Source organism: Nannospalax galili, unplaced genomic scaffold (genome assembly GCF_000622305.1).
Source record: "Nannospalax galili isolate Female #2095 unplaced genomic scaffold, S.galili_v1.0 scaffold7, whole genome shotgun sequence".
NCBI classification, from domain to species: domain Eukaryota; kingdom Metazoa; phylum Chordata; class Mammalia; order Rodentia; family Spalacidae; genus Nannospalax; species Nannospalax galili.
The window spans coordinates 6286386-6292402 of NW_008359081.1; the positions used below are offsets into that span (position 1 = coordinate 6286386).

Consider the following 6017-nt stretch of genomic DNA (forward strand, 5'->3'; position numbering starts at 1 on the left):
ATTCCAGTAGTGCGGGATCCGATGCCCTCTTTTGGCCTCCATGAGCATTACACTTACATACATTCAGGCAAAACATCCATACATATAAAATAAAAGTAATAAAGAAAATATTATTAAAGAAAAACACAACTTTACATACAATAAAGGATTATTGAAGAGACTGAACCTCCAGAAGTTCGACACATATGGCAATAATATACTGTATTCCACCAGACATAACTAATCTACATTTTTAAATATTATTTATTTAATAACAACATGATTAGAAGAAGCATTTCTTTACAGCATTAACATATTCAATAACAATTTCCAGAGCAAAGATTCACCTCTTTCAAAATTGGCTGTAAATTTTTAGGTTCACAGTTGAATTAACACCATTATACAATATTGAACTCAGTGTAAACCCTATAAGACATAAAATCGAATGAGGTTTTAACCTTTAGAAAAGATCTCCATTTCATTTTAAAATATACTGTTTCATACAGAAAAACTCATTTTTAATGCTACTAACACTTAGATGTTTGCACATGCGTCTCTAATCCCTATGCATCTGATTATTACTAGTCACAGTCGGTTACACTCAGAGCTTTGGCACATGAGCATGAATATAAAGTCATTGCTGTCCACAGTGGTGTCAGCGCCCCAGCTGTTCCCCAGTGCTTGTCCATCCCCTGAATCTAGTCAGCCTATCTAGAGTTCCTTATTTTAGGAAGATCAGCTCTTCCTCATCTAGCAGCAATCAGTTGCAAGTATTCCTTTAGATAAGATTGATGTGGGTATATAGATGAATAAGATTGTTTGGGATGTTCTGTATGAAATACAAAAAAAATCAACAAATAAAAAATGAATTATATTTGAGGAAGAAGCATATAAATTTGCTTCATGGTAATTAGTAGAGGTGAAAAACATTATCATTGAAATCTAACTAATCTACATTTTGTATAAACAAGAATTATTTGCATTGTTATTGGCTTTCTGGATGTTATCCTTATTCTTACAGAATTGTAAGATGGCCTATTCAAAAATAAAGGTGTGCATGCACTATCAGGTGAGGCTTCAATTTTCCATTAATATGAAAAGCCAGTAAACTTTATTGGTCATTCCCAAGTTATAAATATTTCCTTAAAGTAATATGATGTAAACACTTTTACTGTCTCATCTCTTCTACATTCTGCATATCATTATTGTGATTAGCCAGTAAGTACTTCCTTAGGTTCTTATATATGCTTGTAGTAATACACATTATTACACTAAAAAAAAAAACAGGAAATATGTGGTGTGTGTCTATATATGTGACTGTTCAGAATTGATTTTAATTATATTCTTACTGCTATCATGTTTTTTTTTTTAGTTATCTAATAAAGTAAAACTTATGACCGGGAACATCATACATTATAGGAAGAAAATAATTTATATAATGTGGTTTATCAGGATGGCTCACATTAAAAATGTGTTCTGACAAAAAAATTAAAATTACAGAAATCGTCTTGATTCTTATAAAATTGAGGCAGTTTGATTCCTTGAAACTTTTTCTTTTTATATTTGATTTACTATTTTTATGTGTATGTGTGTATTGCCTGCATGTATGTAAGTGCACCCATGTCGTGCAATGCCCGCGGAGGACAGAAGAGGTTGTTGGATCCCCTGGAACTGGAGTTGACAGTTGTTAGCTGCCATGTGGGTGCTGGGATTTGAACCTGGGTCTTCTGCAAGAACAGCCAGTGTTCTTAACCACTGACCCATCTCTCCAGCCCCTCCTTGAAACTTTTTCCTAAGGAGAGTTTGAATTCTATTTATGAAAAAACAATGCGCATTCTTTATGTTCTCTTTTGCCAGTTAGGAAACGGGGGCTGAGGAATTTGGCAAGGTAATCTTTTTTTTTTTTTTTTTTTTTACCATGCACCAAGCCCTGGGCTCTATCTGAACTACCACATTAAACAATAACAACAACAACAACAAACAATTAAATAACAATAACAGCAGCAGCAGCAGCAAAAACGACATAAAAAACCAGGAATGCCATGGAACATAGCAGAATAAAGGGTAGAGAGAGGTAATGCACCCCTCAACTCTCACCAGTGAGGCATCCTTGTACATCAGAGTGCGATGCACAGAAAAGGCCACAACTGTACAAGTTTTGGAGAATAAGGGACTGTAGAGAGTAGGATGGGACTCTTATATGGAACCTCACCCACCCATGGCTCAGGGACCATTACAGAAGGGGAGGATGAAAGATTGTAAGAGCCAGGGCTGGTTCATGAACACAGGGAGGTGGAGGCTTCCAGGCCACTGGAGACTTGCTTATGTGAGCCTATGGCAGCTCTGGCTTTGAGCACGGGACACATGTCAGCTCAATTAAACAAGGGTACAAAGGGGAGGTGAGAAATAGGTGGCAGGCCAGCACTAGATTCAGAACTATTTGAGACTGATTGCTGGTGGGTGAGGGAGAGTATGACTTACATACGACTACTGGATTGGCTGACCAGACTCCAGTGGACGCACTTACACTGAAGGACATTTGGGTACAAGCACCTGAATGAATAGGGCTCAGCATGTCTGACAGAGTGCATAGGGTTCGGTGGGGGCATAAGGGGAGGCATGGACGGGGGAGGGGTTTAGTTTTGAGCGGGAAATGTTGTATGAAATTTAAAAAAAGCTTAAAACAAACTGGGAGTGTGAGGCCTTAAAAACGAAGGGAAAGGAAAAGTGGGATATTAGGTAGGAGATCATTAGTTGAGAAAAAGAAGGGAGTCAGTGGGAGTTCGAGGAGGATGAGAGGGCAATCGGAAGTTAACATGAGAATGAGGTCCTAGTGTATTGCATATAAATATGCAAATTAAGATGTAAAAATTCTAAATGTCTATTATGGCACCTTCCCATCATCCCAGCACTAGGGAGGCAAATCAGGAGAATCAGATGCACAAGGACATCCTTTACTTGAGCTACATAATGAATCCTAGGTCACCTATATGAAACCCTGTTCCAAACAACAGCAACAACTGTGGAGGAGAATCCACATCTATGTAATTATTTATGATGTAAGATTTGTATAGTATATTCTACTTTAGTTCTTTTGAATAAATTTCCTGTCAATTTTATTAGCACATTTTATTAGTTTCTCAACTTTTTTAATGTTATTTTTTATTTTTAAGAATGTCATACATGACTGCTGTCTTTGTATTATTTGCATTTTCCCCATCGCCCAACAACTCCTTCCATTTCCTCCCGCTCTGTCTCAGTTTCCTCTTTGCATTTATTTTTATTACATATGCATAGACTATGCAGTCTTGTTAGACGACTATACTGTGGAGAGTTCATTGATGCAGCTTCCCTATCTTGTCTACAATGCACTGCCTAGCAGCAGATGTCTTGTCCCACTGGTTCTTGCATTCCTTCTGCCTCCTCTTTGATGATGTTCCCTGAGTCATAGGTATACAAGTTGCATTGTAGATGTATTACTTAAGGATGGGCAGCTCAGGCATTTACTCTTTTCATTTGACCAGTTATGGAACTTTTATTAATCTCCAACTGCTGAAAACCGAGGTTTCTATGATGTAGTGAGAGGTACACTCATCTGTAAATATAAGGAAACAGACTTAGAATATAATTAGAAATTATTTTGATCGAGGAAGTGAGAGAAATGGGTTTTTCTGTAGGGTGTATGGCTTCTCCATTCATGTGTCCTTGGTCATGTTTACCATAGCACACATCCCTCACACTGAGTGGACCTTCAGTCCAAGTAGACAGCTGAAAATTACCCTCAAGGGTGCCATTACAGTCACAGACAGTGACATATCAGCAAACCACTACTAAACAACTCTATATAAATACCTATGTAGATTGATGAAGAAAGTAGTCTTTTAGTTACCAGTTGCTGCATAATAAAGTCTCAGCTTAAAACTGCACAGATATATTCTCATGTAGATTATAGAGCTGGAGTTTGGGCATAGAATAACTAGGCCCTCAGGCTCAGTGTCACAAGGCTAAAATCAAATTGCACATTAAACTGTGGTCTCATCTAATATTTTGAGTCCTCTCTTAAGCTCAGGTAACGATTGCAAAATTGCTTATTTTGTTATATTTTATTTATTTTTGTTTGTGTGTCTGTGTGTACACATGTGTGGGCCACAGTACACATGTGTAGGTTGGAAGAAAGCTTGTGGGACTTGGATACCTTCTTCCACCATGTAGATCCTATGGATCTACCTCAGATAATCAGACCTGGTGGTAAGCTCTTTTACCCATGGAGCCACATCTCCTGCCCTTTTCTGGCTTTTTGACTGAGAATCTGGAGGTAGATACTACTAATATTACTTCCCTATGACTCTGTACAAAACAGAACTTTTTTTCCTGAGAGCCAATGGGAATGCATCTCTATGGCCTTATAGTTCTCTCACTTAAGTTTTTGACTTCAGCAATTAATCATGAATGCATAAAGCATATAAAATACATGATCTTTGTTACTGTGAATATGAAAATTATTCATTTATTGAACACTTCATTAATGAATGTCCCTGATAATTTTAATGATTACGGTTTAAACATCTCCATATATGTTCTCTGTTAATTCAATTTGTAAGTTATTTGCATTCATCCCATTAATTCATTTTCTGAGTAGGTTTTTGAGGACTTTGAAGAATATTTTAAGGGCACTAGACAATTGAAAGTTATATTGGAACACTTTGTACCAATTCACAGTTTAGTTGGAGTAAATTTTGAAATTCCTGCCAAGACTCCTCCAAAGTTTTAGGATTGGAAATTCCATTCCTTCTAAAGATTGGTAAACAGCACTTTTCCTTGGAATTTTATGGTGGGCTTTTCAAAATACCAAAAGCTTTTGAATATATTTTTAAATATGATATGTAGTTTAATTTTATTTTTCTGCAAAGAGTTATGCTTGTCAAGCATCACTCTATTCAATAGAATATATATTTGTTATCATGTATTGTTTTTATATACCCTGCAATTCATTGCAGTGTTATGTACCTCTTTCATTAATATGTCTCTCAATGTTTGTGCTAGCACTTTACTTCAATGAGTCTAGAATTTCAATGTATTTTGATATCCTTCAGGACAAGTCATACTAATTCATCCTTTACCTTAACTCTTTCCTTGATTAAATTTTTTTAGCTCTTTGAGAAAAGCTCTCACGTAAATCAGGCTGTCCTCCATCTCCCTATGTAGAGGATGACCTTGAACTCCTCATGCTCCTGCCTCCAGTCTCCAAGTTCTGGTATTACTGGAGTGTACTCTGTATTCACCTTTCCTCTTTATTTCCTGACAATTCAATAGGAACATATAAGATATTATGATTGAACTCACCCTCTTCCCCATTACCCTTTTTTATCCTATTCCTCTCCCTCTGAGCTTATTCCCAACTGGGCTTTTTCCTACATTCATATTTCTTTTTGACCTATTGAGTTTAATTAGGATTGCTTGTATGAGCATAGGAAGGGGTAGTATGCTGGAGGATAGGCAGCTTGCCAGTAGTTACGTAGCCTTGAACTCAGCAACCTATATCTTCTAAAATCTCCTTAAGAAAGAATGGGGCTTCGATGGACAAGCTACCCATCCATGATGGCATGTTGATGGGCTCAGTCTTTCACAGGACATGTGCAAATATCAAAAGATGATGTGTATTTGCAATTGAAATAGTCATTCAATATCTGGCAGCAGCCTTGAATAGCATTCCCCTCGTTTTCTAGTTCTTACATTATTGCTCTCCGCCTCCTCAGACACATTCCCCTGGCCTTACAGGGGTGATGTAGATGTCCTATTTAGTGGTGAGTACTCAAGTCACTTACTCTTAGCACTTTGATCATAATTGAGCATCAGCATTAATCACAGCTCATTGGAAAAAAAGAGCTTCCCTGGCTAGGTTAAGAGAAGCATTAATCTGTGGGTATAAACAAATACTTAGAAGTCAATTCGACAACATGTCAATTTAGGGAGATTAAAAAAACAAACAAACGGTAGTAGGTTCCTCCCTAGGCCCTAAGCCCCCCCCCCCGCCCCGC

General features: G+C 37.3%; 1 protein-coding gene across 1 annotated transcript in view; it reads left to right on the forward strand.

Annotated features, from left to right (window-relative positions):
- The window catches only part of Il1rapl1 (interleukin 1 receptor accessory protein like 1), a 1446478-nt gene that overhangs the window by 193234 nt on the left and 1247227 nt on the right, over positions 1-6017 (forward strand). The window lies entirely within an intron of this gene.